Source organism: Bos indicus, chromosome 4, assembly GCF_029378745.1.
Source record: "Bos indicus isolate NIAB-ARS_2022 breed Sahiwal x Tharparkar chromosome 4, NIAB-ARS_B.indTharparkar_mat_pri_1.0, whole genome shotgun sequence".
NCBI classification, from domain to species: domain Eukaryota; kingdom Metazoa; phylum Chordata; class Mammalia; order Artiodactyla; family Bovidae; genus Bos; species Bos indicus.
This window is the reverse complement of record NC_091763.1, coordinates 109880785-109895718: the sequence shown is the minus strand read 5'-3', so window position 1 is coordinate 109895718 and position 14934 is coordinate 109880785. Positions and strand designations below refer to the sequence as shown.

Sequence of the window (14934 nt, the reverse complement as noted above, 5' to 3'; positions counted from 1 at the left end):
AGTTTTATCATATTTTATATATTTTAAAATGTTCTGGAAGAATGGCCAGCAACGGATGTCATTGGGGCAGATGTCAGTGGGGTCTTTGGACCGCCCCCCCCCCATCCATACTTGACCACCATCCACTACCACCAGAGTTATGAAAAACAGCCAACACCTGTGCTGCTTCTTCTGCAGGCTTTCTCTTGTCACTGAAGATTGCTTTCCCACTCTCATGGTAGCCTGGAAGAGCCAGGGAATTAATCATCTTAGTTCTCATCAAAAGCATTCCAGGACTAATGTGAGTTGATGTATATAGATGTCCCAGTAACACTGCCCTCCAGCGGGGAGCACTGAGGCATCAGTTTCACACTGGTACCCAGTGTGTCCCTTGGGATTAACTGCCAGTTGCCCTCAGTAACTGTTGCCTTGGTAACAGCTCCATCAACTGGCCCCCAGCCTCTTCCTAGTCTCACTTCCCCACATCCCTGCTTGAATCTCCTTAAGGATCTTCTTCTAGGGACTCAGGTCTCCCATATTGCAGGCAGATTCTTTACCAGCTGGGCCACCAGGGAAGCCCAACCAGTATAATACTTGGATTTATTAAGGATCTTTCACTTTCTCACATGAGTTAGTGACTGTCTTAATTACTGAGTTCGATCCCTGGGTTGGGAAGATCCCCTAGAGAAGGGAACGGCTACAGTATTCTGGCCTGGAGAATTCCATGAACTATATAGCCCATGGGGTCACAAAAAGTCAGACACAACTGAGTGACTTTCACAAACAAATACTGGCTGAAGACAGAAAGCAAGGAAAGAATTTTAGGTCCATCCTCTCACAAACACTTCTGGCCTTCCTGGTCTAAATTCAATTCAGTTCAGCAAATATTTATCAAGTGTCTTCTAAAATAGAACACATTTTCCTTAGATATTTAACAAGGCTAGTATAAAAGTACTGAATAAGGTAACTCATTCCATACTGGAACTTCTACGTTTTACAAATTTTATTCAAAATGTACAGAAGTATTTTCCATTTTCACAAGGAGAATCCTCTTTCTTGGAATGACATTCATCCCAATCAATTCCACAAAGCTGCAATTTTGTCAGAATCACTTATCCAGTGGTGAGGTTCAATTGTGTAATGATTTTCAGCTTATGATGGTCTGAAATTACCTTGAACTAACCCTGAGAACATGGGTGGGTTAATTTTATTTTTCAAGAAATCATAAGAGACTCTGATGTTTATACAGCTAAATATTCCCTTCTCACAGGATATGTTTACTTTTAATAGCATGATTGTTTTTTTATTATTATTAGGATGGTAACTTCAAGGAGAGGGCAATTTTTGAGGGGATATTTTTGAATATAAAAAATATTTTGTCAAATTGTTTCCAAGTAAGGTGACAACTGGATTATTTGAGGACTAGGTCTTAGTTTACCTCAATTTCTTCTTACAGATGAAATGTAAGACAGTAGTTCAAGTTTACAAACCAGAATATTCCATGCATTTGTGGCTAGACATTTCCTTTCCATAGCCGTAGTAGTTCTGCCTCTGTGACATGCATCATTTGATTTGATGTTTGCTTAACTGAAATGTGATGGGTTGACGTTATCAAACTGAGCAGATTTTCTGTAACCTTAAACTGAATGTTCTTGGGTATGAAAGGAGAGGCAAATGGAGTATGCAGCAGGGGAGCAGATACCACCACCGAGGGTGAAACCCACGAGCATCAATAACATGCATTTGACAAGGCAGTTAAGTTGATCACAAGAGAATACTCATTTCTATGATAATTCATTATATTATTTATATTAACATTGTTTTCCTGCAGTCATTAGGGAAGTGCACTCTAGCTTGTTTCTTGAAGGAATAAACTTCATAAAAACCCAAGGAAATTAATATATTTTTGATAAATGATTACAGATTGAAGGAGACTTTCAAAAGAGAGCAAGACATTTGATGATTTATTGCTCAACTAAGGGACAATAGTATCTCTAATGTAATAATGCCTATTCCTCATGCATCTATTTCACAATTTGAATATTATTCTGAAGGGCTAAATCAGATTCAGTATGCCTGACACCATAAATATTTATTGCGTATCTTTAGTGTGCCAGGCCCCAATGCTAGTGGCTAGGGCTGAAAAGCAAATAAGATTAACACAGATTTTCCTCTTCTGAAAATAACAAAGTCAGATATGTAAGCAAACAATGCTGTGTGGTTAGTACAGTGATAGTCACTGAATAAGGGATATTTTTTTTTGCCTCTTAAACTGCATAGAATCTTACACTTAATAAATAATAATAAAATGTATATTATGTCTAAATTTTACATTATTCATATTTCTGCACATACTATCTACTACACTGGAGAAAGAGAGTTATGTGATCTCATCTAATCCTCATAGCATCTTTATGAAGTGTGTATGGAAAATCTGGGTTTCCTGGGGATTGAATTTTACAGACTGAAGATGACTGCATTGGCCTTTGCAATGGGATCCTTGGAGTTTAATCTTTTCTGCCTTCATTGTACAACTTCCTCCCACTGCCACTGTTATACCAGTTTCTCAGATGAGGAGACTGAGACCTAAAAAGTCAGTGCACGTTATAAAAGACAGGGACACCTGCATAAGAGCTGACAAGAGTATAGAATGTTCAGGAGAAGAATTTACACCAGGGCCTCACTAATAAAATCCTCTGACCTCTGTGGGACGGGGATATGGACATCTCATGGGTCAATTTAGCTGCTTCAGGCTTTGGCTGACAGGTGTAATTAGGTTCTTTCCACAGAAGAAGATGCAAAGATTAAGAAGTGTTCAACCTCAGTGCTAATATTCATCTGTCAATTAAAGAGCCTGCCTTGGGAGCCACAATATTTGAATCTAGTGTCACTGCATGACTTAAAGTAGCTCACCGCACTCACTCCTTTATCACGGAAAGTCATACACACCAGAATAGTCATTTTCGTCACATTATTTAATTTTCTGCATTAATATTTGGCTACATTAATTCATGGGCTGCTCACCATGCAACGATGTCACACACTCTGATATAAAAGCTGTAAGTAATCTGACAGTTGATTGATCTCAAGTGTCATTATGCAGACAAAGGAAAATACTAGTGTCACTGGGTTAAGTAAAGTAGGTTTTACAATTCTATTTAGTGTTCAAAACTAACACTTTCATGATATTTAACTTCACTGCAGAGGATAAAAATGGTAATCAATACCCAAGCCTTAAGCCCAGAAAAGTGCACCGAGATTTATAGCTACCATGAAAGCATAATTTAAAATTATAAAGAAGGTTTCTTTCTTAATTTTGTGGTTTTCCAACAGAGTTGGACATGTATTAAAATTTCGCTTTTCAAAAATGATACCTTTATATGCATATAAGCAACTTTGCTGAAATGAAATTAGCCTGAGAATGGCAATTTAGATTTATTGAAGCAAGGATGTTAAAAATTAATCACTCATTTCCCACTTGGCGATGAAATTCAGTGTTTTCCAAGGGCATCTCTGTCCAATGGTGTGAAGGGCTACACTGTTGAAAAGACTTTAATCTTTTTACATTGAATCAATGAAGAAACACGTTGAACACCAAACAGCTGCCCATCACAGGAGTGTCAGATTAATCTCAGTGAGAGGCAGATATTAACAGACATCACCAAATAATCAGTTGTATCCCCTAGAAAAACCCAGTGTGCTAGAGAGAAAACAAGAACTCTTTGTGATGAGCATTTTGTTTGCTTCTCTAAGGATCCATATCCTTGTAGAAATAGGTTGGGGAAGTCTATATTTCCTAAGTTCTAACTTTATGACCATTTTATCTACCTTCTCCTCATCCCTGTAAATATTCTCATCATTCAAGGCTAAACCCACATTCAATTATTTCATGAAAAAGAAAATTATAGATATTATCTTGCATTGCTATCAGACAATTTAATTACTCCTACACACACACATGGACCTGATAGTATTATGAGAAAATACACTGGCTAGTTCTGGAATATTTTTGGTGATCTTTCAACCAGATTGATGACTTTGAGCGCTTAATGATCCAGAATCAGAAAAGACCTAAAGTGTCAAGGCAGGTTGCCTGCTCTGGCTTGCTCGCACAGCTCTGTGATTTTAAGACTGCACATTTGCAAATGACATGGAAATTTTCCTTGGGTTTTACAAAACTCTGGGTCCACTCTCAAGAAGAATGCTTAGAGATGATTTTGTTTTGTAGGTACAGATGGATTAAATTTGAAATCATATACCAAAGTCTACTGAAAAAGTATAGTCTTCAGAATTTGTGTCAATGTCTCAAATAAACAGAACGTTCTAAATAAAAGGAGATTTATATCAAATCCATTCATAAAATCAACTGATTAATTTGAATTAATTTTTAGTAAAAACTTCTGTCTATATTAAATGTTTCTTTTCATTAATAAAGTTTCTAGAACATTATTTTAAACACTGAATATGTAGAGAGAAAGACTCCATGAAAAAGCAGAATTTAAATGCAATTCCTGAATTGTCAGGGTGAAGAATGAAGCATCTTGGATACCAGGTTGAGCTTTGCCAAAAAAAAAGAAAAATTATTAGACCTGGCCAGGTTGGTGGGTGCTGCACAAGATGCCCAAAGGTTTTGTTCTCAAATCTCCTATTCTCACTTCCTCCTCCTCTGTCCTAGATCAAATCTGTTAGTGTTTTGAAATGCCCAAACTTTTCAACTTTTTAATAGATTTTTTAAATATGACTTGTCAAAACGGCATTGCTAGATGGGTGAACACCTGCCCCCGGGAACCACAACATCTGAATTGAAAAGCTGCTCTGCAATTTACCAAGTGTGTGATCTGGGGAAAGTTACTTTCCCTCTCCACAGCTCAGTGTTTCCAGACATCCAGTGAGATGATTATCTTCCTCAGAAGACTGTGTAAGGCTGGAATGATCTATTTCATGAAAGCATATAAGAACAGCTGGTGGCGGTGGGTGTATTTTTATTGTTCCCTGAACTATTTCCCCTCCTAGACTTCCGCCTTTAAGGGATACTCTGGGAGCATATTGTCCCAAGGAGGAAAGAACCTATTGTGCCTGGAACAAAGAGGCCATTGACTGGCTTTGGGTGTCAAAAATGATGTCCAACAGCTATATTAGCAAGGTCTTGAAAGCCAGGCCTTAAATGACCTTCTAAATTCCTTTAATTCAATTCAGCATAGCAAATACTAAGCTGATCTGATCAGATCATACCCCAGAGAAGAAATCTTAATTTGAATTCTTCTTGCCAAGATGAAGGGCTGTTGTTGTTCAGTTGTTAACTCCTGTTGACTCTTTGTGACCCCATGGTCTATAGCATGCCAGGTTTCCCTGTCCTTCATTATCTCCTGGAGTTTGCTCAAACTCATGTCCATTGAGCCGGTGATGCCATCCAACCATTAGATAAAGAGATGGAGTGGGGAAACACCAGCATTTTGGTAGTTCTCTGTGCTGGATAGAGAGATGGGGAATTAGATGGGACAGAGAAAATCCTTAAGTAGAGGGTACATTCTCGTTCTTTTCTGTTTGAGTACTTGAGAGAGAACCTCTCCCTCTCTCTAGCTCAAATGCTGGGGTAGTTATCAGAGTAGACAGAACAAGTGCATTTTGTTAGTAAGAGCAGATATCACTGCACAGTCATGACCCTGTTATAAGTTGAAGAGTGAGAATCTCGCTTATGTCAGTAGTAATAAATGGAGCCAGAGGGGGAAGGATGTGCTTAGACTTTGGGTTTGAGTCTGACTGGGAAGCATCACTTTGCTGACAAAGGACCTTATAATCAAAGCTATGGTTTTTCCACCAGTCATGTACAGATGTGAGATTTGGACCACCCAATATTAGATGCTTTTGAACTGTGGTGCTAGAGAAGACTCTTAAGAGTCTCTTGGACAGAAAGGAGATCAAACCAGACAATCCTAAACGAAATCAACTTTGACTGTTCATTAGAAGGATGGATATGGAAGCTGAAGTTCCAACATTTTGGCTACCTAATGCAAAGCCAACTCATTGGAAAAGACCCTGAACCTGGTAAAGATTAAGAGCAGGAGGAGAAGTGGGTGACAGAGGATAAGATGGCTGGATGGCATCACCGACTCAATGGACATGAGTCTGAACAAACTCTGGGAGATAGTGAAGGCCAGGGAAGCCTGGTGTGCTGCAGTCCATGTGGTCACAAAGAATTGGACTTGACTTAGTGACTGAACAACAACAATGGGGAGCCTGCAGAAAGGGCAGCCAAGGAAATGGGAGACTGGCTCCAGCTGAAAGCCATTTAGTCTGAAACCCAGTGAAGTCATGACCTTCAGTGGGATGCAATGCAACTGAGAATTTGGGTAGAGCCCAGGCATCAGGAGAAGACAGTCCAAGCTTCCCAGAGAAGCATCATTAGTGACTAGGAAATCAGCCAGAGTTACCGCAGGCACAGAATTCTGTTGCTAATGCCAGCAGATGAATCAGAGATGAGCCCAGGCAAATGGTATCTCAGCAGCCTGTAAGCATCCAGGGATCAGACCAGCCACTCACCTGGGTCTATATGAGATCACAGGTCCATTTCCCTGACTCTCCCTCCAACTAGGTCACATACACATAGACAGGGCAAGGAGAAGGGAGAACTCTGAACCTGTTTGATGCTAAGTGATCTACTCTAATGCATATTACATGACTGGACTACATTTAGGCTTCCTCACTTGCTAACTACAGGATAGATGGAAGTTGGCAAGTGAGATGAAAACATTTAAGGAAAACGTGAGTTTGCAGTTAATATAATTTCCCCCCATTGATTACAGGTCTGCACCAAAAAAATATCTCAAATAATCCTCACAATAACCTTATCAGAAGAATAAGGCTCTTAGCCTCACTAAACACTGTAAAAAACTAATAGACGTCTGCTGTTCATCATAGAACATCAGTGTGTGGGTAAGGGGCCCATGTTCACTGTGGCATTGTGAATGGGTTGGGGGAATGTAGGCTCCATTTTTTTTTTTTTTCAAGATCATATGTCAATTGTCTAACCCTGAGCAGTCATGTTACAGCCACAAAATTTTGTTCAAAGAAGACTAAATGGTCCAGAACTGATGAACTATCCTTTGTGGAACCATGCCCTGCAGATTTTAGTTCAACAGTGGCACAGGGTACATGAAAGAAAACAAACTGGAACTGAATGTTGCTTTGGGAGCAAAGGATGTCAAACAAAGCAAGTTTTCACATTCAAGGCCAGATACAGGCCTGGCTAAGATAAACTTTAACCATTAATAGTTCTACAGCTCTTTCCAGTTCAGGATTGTTTTGTCTGACATGCAGCAAGGCAAAATGCTGAGATGCCTAGATTTGCAGAAAAGAGAGGGTTTATTCAGAAGGCAGCCAAGGGAGGACACGACAAGACGGAAAAACAAGTCTCAGACCTACCATCCCAAAGCCTCAGGGCATTTATGAAATAAAAATAAAGAGGCTGGGTTGTCAGAAGTGTGGGGAGCACAGGAGATATGGGAAAGGTGATTAGTAAAAACATGATAATCATTGTCTAGCTCAGGTAACTAAGCTACAGGCTCGTGCATATTGAAAATGGAGGCTCTTGGCATCACCCAGGGGTGGATGCTTTGGCCCTCTGATATTAAAAGGTCACTGAGGGACCCTCACATACCCAGCTGGAGGGTGGGTGGTCCCAACTGGTCTTCGCCATCTTAGCTAGAATTAGCCACTTCTGACTCCTAGTCCCTGAAAAACAACTTGGGCAAACATCTTATTCTTTAGGCTACTAGCCACTTGAGAGGATATGTGAGCCTTCTAGAGCAACAATTAAAATGACCTTGATCGCTGAAGGCAGGAGAGAAATGGATTTGACTAACTGTTACCCACGATTTCATTTCCACCAAACAATGCAAAATAAAAATGTATTGGTTGATTTCACCATAAAAGCTGTATGCATCTTACCTTATGTAAAGTCGCCAAAAGGCTGTCAGTTACTCTGCATGAAGTTGGCTTTCATTTTAGACACCTGAGAAAATATAGGTTTAAGCTGGGATGATAATAATAATCCTGAGGCAATTTTGAAGGAGGTGTTATTTTTGAAGCTTAAGTAGAAATCCTGGAAAAAAATGTCTACCTTTCAAATATCAATTCCTAAGTCAATCATTTCCTTGATGTAAAATCAATGACTATCACCAGTCCAAAATTGGGTAAGTTCTTGCTTTTTCTTTTTGGTAAAGGTGACACTGGTCTTTCAGTGCTGCCTTTTTTTTTAATATTCTCATTTTTGCTTTATAATCAGTCCACATTTTATTAACAGTTTTGTGCTTGGATTCTTGTCTTGATGGATTTATATTAACCCTTATACAAAATTTTAGGTGATACTACTTTAAAATATTACAGTTCTACAAAGGTATTTTGAACACATATGAATAGAAACTTAAATAGCTATTTTGGCCCTTCAGAATTACTGGGTCAAATATAAAGAAATATTGTAAATTAGAGAAAAAAAAAACCCTAAAATTGTTTACAGATGATTTATTCAAAACTAATAGCACCAACTATTAGTAAATACTTTAAAGTACAGAACTGCTATTGAGTGAAGGTTTTCAGGGATATGCAAATATACTGATACAATAGGAACCGGTATATTCAGAACTGTGCTAAACTGCAGGCTATCTAAAGATATAAAGTTCTAGACATATTTTAGTTTACTAGTAAAGTATACTAAAATTACTAGTCATAGAATGACTGTGAAGTAACAATGATTTTTCTCTATTTTTTCGGGTTTGTCAGATTTTTATAATCATGTATCAAAAGCTATGTCAAATTTATATACTACAATTTGAGTACTCTTGCCTGGAAAATCCCATGGACAGAGGAGCCAGTCCATAGGGTCGCTAAGAGTCAGGCATGACTGAGAGACTTCACTTTTACTTTTCACTTTCATGCATTGGAGAAGGAATGGCAACCCACTCCAGTGCTCTTGCCTGGAGAATCCCAGGGAGGGGGAGCCTGGTGGGCTGCCGTCTATGGGGTCGCACAGAGTCGGACACGACTGAAGCGACTTAGCAGCAGCAGCAGCAGCCATGCCAAAATACTGGCTGAACCATATTATGATTCTGATAAAACAGTTTTTAAAAGCAAAACATCTTTTTAAGAAATCAAGGATATTATAAATTGTATCTTTCTTAAAAATACACTCAGATACAAGTTATTCAATAATAAATCAAAAACAAACCAGGAAATTGGAGGATACAGTAATTTAAAATTTCTCATTAAATGTGAATTATATGAAATATGTGATCACTGGGCTGGGTAGTTTCCTAATGTAAAATGAGGGATTTTAGCTAGAAGCATATGATGCTTGAAGCAACTTACTAAGACTCTATAAATTTGTGTCTCTTTGAGGGTTTTTTGTTTTCATTTTTCTGGTAAGAACATCTGACATGAGATCCAATGTCTCAGTAAAATTTCAAGTGCACTATATTTTACTAACTGTAGGAATTATGTTGTACACTAGGTCCCTGGAAACTTCCAGAGGTGATGGATATGCTTATTACTTTGTGTTGATGGTCTCTCTGGTGTATGATTATGTCTAAATTCATCAAATTATATACATTAAATAAGAGCAACTTACTGTACCTCATTTATGATTCAATAAATGTATAAAAAATTTTCTATGAATTATCTGACTTTCTAAATAGATGCTGGAGGATTTAGCATTTACCAAAAGTCCAGAGGGTGCTGAAAGCAACAGATCATTTGTCAAATTGGACCAGCTGAGAATCCTGGTGCCTCTTTGTTGTAAAATTGTTGAATTATTTAATGACACAGAGCATTCAGCCTGATTTGCCCTCTACCTCTAGCTAATGGACTAGTTAGGGTTGAAATGGTAGTTACTGTTGAATAAAAACAGGATGGTCTGGGGCTTCTCTAGTAGTTCAGTGGTAAACAGTCCGCCTGCCAATATGGGAGACATGGGTTCGATCCTGGTCTGGGAAGATCCCACATGCCAAGGAGCAGCTAAGTCTATGTGACACAACTACTGAGCCTGTGCCCTAGAGCCCAGGAACCACAACTGCTGAGCCCACACGATGCAACTACTGAAGCCTTTGCACCTAGAGCCCATGCTCCGCAACAAGAGAAGCCATCGCAATGAGAAGCCCATTCACTGCAATGAAGAGCAGCCCCCGCTTGCCACAACGAGAGAAAGCCTGCACACAGCAACAAAGACCCAGCACCTAGATGAATAAATAAATACAATTATTTCAAAAAATCCAGGATGATTCAGGAGCGCTGAAGTCAAGGAGAAACCCCAGTTGAGAGAAGTGTTTTATGATTCCCAATAAGAGACCAGGGGAATTCTGTAGATAGGAAGACCGCACAGGCATAGCATGGCAGGAGAGGCAACTTATGTGTCTTTCACACATCAGTTCTCACTGGCTTGCTAGGGACCAAGCCAAGACTAGGCTTCCCTATTACTGTGGTAAGGCTAGCACTGCATTCTCCTTACTTGGCCTCTCTCCAAATATTTACAAGCTGATAACATCCCTCCGCAGAAAGTGGCATCAAAGGGAACCTAAGCTTCAGGGGTCCATTATCATGCCCTCAATTCCTCATTTGGGTGCTGATATATTTGGACTGCAAGGAGATCCAACCAGTCCATCCTCATGGAGACCAGTCCTAGGTGTTCATTGGAAGGACTGTTGCTGAGGCTGAAACTCCAATACTTGGGCCACCTCGTGTGAAGAGCTGACTCATTGGAAAAGACCCTGATGCTGGGAAAGATTGAGGGCAGGAAGAGAAGGGGACGACAGAGGATGAGATGGCTGGATGGCATCACTGACTCAATGCACATGAGTCTGAGTGAACTCCTGGAGTTGGTGATGGACAGGGAGGCCTGGCGTGCTGCGATTCATGGGGTTGCAAAGAGTCAGACACGACTGACCAACTGAACTGAACTGATATCCAAAAAGCAGAAAAGGCTGAAGGAGGTTAATGCCTGTGTAGAGTACATCGGCTCTTGATCACGGCTCTGTGAAGTCTCTGGAAACTCTTAAATCAAATGAAACCAAAAATCTCAGCAGTGTTTTATCTCAGACATGTCACAAGCACACAAACTAGATGAAGGCACCCTCTAGAGGGCTGACCTACAATAACAAACCTGAAGTTTGCAACTCCTCTTTATTAAGAAAAGAAACCCAGCAGCAAGGGCAGTGACGAGCTTCAACCATAATAGCTGTGTCCCAACCCTGTCCTGGAGTTTCTTGTTCCAGGAGTGAATGAATAATTTAATCTTCATGAGCCATCAATTCCAGTCCTCCTTCAAAAATTTGGCAATGGTCCCAGCTAATTTCATTTATGATGTGGGTTTTTTTTTGAGATCATGAGTATTCAGAAAGTGAAAAAGGGCAACCAGGATCTCATTATATGTATGTGCTTCTTTTTTTCCCCCCTTCCAGTAATGCTTTATTGATTTATTAATCAGCAACAAATCAAAGGATAAGGACATGCCATTTCCTCATTAATTAGTCATAGGAACAAGCAATGCTAACTAATCAGTCTAAATTCAACTATAAATAATTAGTCCTTTTATTTCTCTTGAGAGAGGAGAATGAAGTATAGAAATTTTATAATGTTTTATAGTATTTTCTCACTGAATGAAAATTTATATATTGAGTACTGATTATAAGATTCAAATTTTGAGAAATGGACAATCAGGAAAGAGTTGCTTAATCATTAGCTAGCAAAGTTTTTGTTAATTGTTTTTTGTTTTTTTGGTATACCCACTTCCCTCTGCTCTCAAATTACTCTGCTAAAGTGAGAGATAGTAATAACCAATTCAGTTCAGTCAACTCTGTGACCCCATGGACTGCGGCACGCCAGGTCCCCCTGTCCATCACCAACTCCCAGAGCTTGCTCAAATTCATGTCCATCGACTCGATGATGCCATCCAATCATCTCATCCTCTGTTGTCCCCTGTAATTATTATTATAGTAACAATAAGAACAAACTTTAGGAACTTAAATAAACAGTCCTATTTATTTGTAGTAAGCAGTAATTCAGTAAGAAAAATTTCGGTAACTTTTCTTACATAAAAACTGATTTTTTGGAATGTATAAACAACAGGGCCCTACTGTATAGCACAAGGAACTATATTCAGTACCCTGTGATAAACCACAATGGAAAAAAATATGCAAAAGGATGTATATAAATAATGTATGCATAACTAAGATCACTTTGCTGTATAGCAGAAATTAACACAGCATTGTAAATCAACTATACTTCAATAAAAAAAGCATTCTGTAACTCAATTGTTCCTAATTTGGTTAGTGGATGATTAAGATATATACATATTTACAAGTGAAATAAACTTGAAAAAATTATTTATGAAAAATAAAAATACATATTTTTCTATCATTCATGCAACCATTCACTTACTTATTGGTCACGCATCACATATTTATTTGACAAACACTATTGCTAAATTTATTGTGTTAAGTCATTTCAGTCGTGTCCAACTCTGTGCGACCCTATGGGCTGCAGCCCTCCAAGCTCCTCTGTCCATGGGGATTCTCCAGGCAAGAGTACTGGAGTGGGTTGCCGTGTCTTCCTCCAAGGCAACTCCCCGACCCAGGGATTGAACCTGTGTCTCTTACCTCTCCTGCATTGGCAGGCAGGTTCTTTACCACTAGCACCACCTGGGAAGCTATATTTATTACACCCCATTATACGATATAAATGTGTTCTTGCAATCACAGTATACCTTTAAATGAGGGATAAAAACATTATACTAATAAACAAAAATATAAATACACTATCATAAACTGAAATAATTTCCAAGATGAAAATAATTACTTCTATTTATTGATTCTGAATAGTTTTAATGGTTTCAATTACCATGGTTTGTCTAAGGAGTGTCTAAGTGAGAAATCAGCTGACAAATACAAATATTCCTTCTCACTAATATACATCTTTTCTTATTAATCTTTTCATCTTTTTACCTTTCACTTAGAAAAATAAACCATTCTTCTAGTTCCTTTTTCTACTTTTAATCCTCATTTTTATTTACCCTAAAGAAATCCTTTTTTTTTCCTCCCTGAATCTGTTCCTGACCAGAATGACCATATTATTAACTGTATTATCTCTCTAACTTTAACTTTTATAATAAATATCCTTTCCAAATTCACTGAAATCACCACCTGTATTTTCCTAGGACGAACTATTATGAATAACACTCCAGTTGATGCAATATATATTTGAATCTGTAGTTTTATTGAAACTCATTTCTTAATGGTATTTCTATGACAGAAAATAGTCTGACACAGAATGTACTGGAACACTGGGCTGCACTTTTGCTTCAGTTCAGTTCAGGTCAGTTCCGTGGCTCAGTCATGTCCAACTCTGCGACCTCATGAATTGCAGCACGCCAGGCCTCAATTTAAAAAATATTTTCTCAACTCTCAAGTTACTTTTCCTCATGTCTTCAGTTCCATCAGAGGTTTTTACTTTAAGTAATTTGAACTACACAACCCAAACGACTGTGCCAATCGTTATTATTATAATACATCTGTATCTATTATTTTGAACTAAAGGGACAAACCAGAGCAGATTCATTTTACCTATTTATAATTGTATCTATCTATCCCTCATTTATTGGAGGCCTGGTGGCTTTCTTTATCGTGGTTTTTTGCTAATAACCATGATTAAACAATGTTACATGAATGAATGAAAAACATGTTCTCATATCAAGTGTTACAAAAAAATTTTGTAAATTAAAATATTTCTATTGTCTGGCACATTAGTATGATTAATAAATAAAAGAAAGGAAACAGAAGGAAGCCAGATGAAACTGATGGAAACCTACCATAAACCAAAAATATTATTTAGATAATGTTATTTTAAACTCCGGATACCCTGGATAGGAAGAATGATAATCCCTAATTAGGAGAAAGTCAAGCCTTCAAGAGATTAAATAAGATTTTAGACAGTATTTGAGCCTCCCTTGTGGCTCAGCTGGTAAAGAATCCACCTGAAATGTGGGAGACCTGGGTTCGATCCCTGGGTTGGGAAGATCCCCTGGAGAAGGGAAAGGCTACCCACTCCAGTATTCTGGCCTGGAGAATTCCAGGGACTGTGTAGTCCATGGGGTCCCAAAGAGTCAGACACAACTGCATGACTCTCACTTTCACTTTAGACAGTATTTAAATGAATGGCTTTCTTATTTAACACCCCGTTTTTCCTTACTCTATATACTACCTGATACATTCCACCATGTTACTAGTTGTAGGTTAGTCTAAAAACTTTAAACACTTGTTTAAACCTGTAAATACATGGATTCACATAAATCAGAATGAAGAATAGGACTCGTTTAATGCCCTCCATTCAAAAGAGGCCAGAAAGACTGATATTTTGAAACTGATACTGCTAACATGACTAGATTAATTCAAGAATAATCATTTTGTCAGGTTTTAGGTGAATATTTGAGGCTGACTTTGTATTTAGGTTCTTTATACCTTGAGATCATTACCAATGAATGCCTGGTATTAGCTGAGAAGCTACATAATCTAAATGAATAAAAATCTACACAAACACAGCATAAGGAAACTGAAATCTAAATATGCATTCAAAACAGATGAACTCGGTAATATTGGCAGGAATTAAATGCTATATTTGAATAAAGTTTATACTGCCACAGCATCATGTTGGTTATTAATTTAAATCCAGAAGTTTGATCAGTGAGGTCCAGCATTAAAGGATCTCATGTATAGAGGCTGAATCACTATATTTTTAAGAAGTCGCATAATTTAATGTTTTAATGGATTTTATCATTTCACCTTGCAGTACAAAATAATGTTGACAAGGAACAAATCTTTAAAGTACTGGTTTATAAAAAGAGAAATGGTAATTATATCCGTGACACTTAAGGTCAAGTACTGAAGATGCATTGTATATTAATGTATCCAATAT

The 14934-nt window shown here is 38.2% G+C and overlaps 1 long non-coding RNA gene across 1 annotated transcript in view; it reads right to left on the bottom strand.

The window, feature by feature from the left end:
• The window catches only part of LOC139182790 (uncharacterized), a 74092-nt gene that overhangs the window by 44124 nt on the left and 15034 nt on the right, over window positions 1-14934 (bottom strand). Inside the window, exon 1 of the long non-coding RNA XR_011566362.1 lies at window positions 158-14934. This exon is cut by the window's right edge and continues 15034 nt beyond it. This is a non-coding gene — a long non-coding RNA (uncharacterized lncRNA). The remainder of the gene's footprint in view (window positions 1-157) is intronic.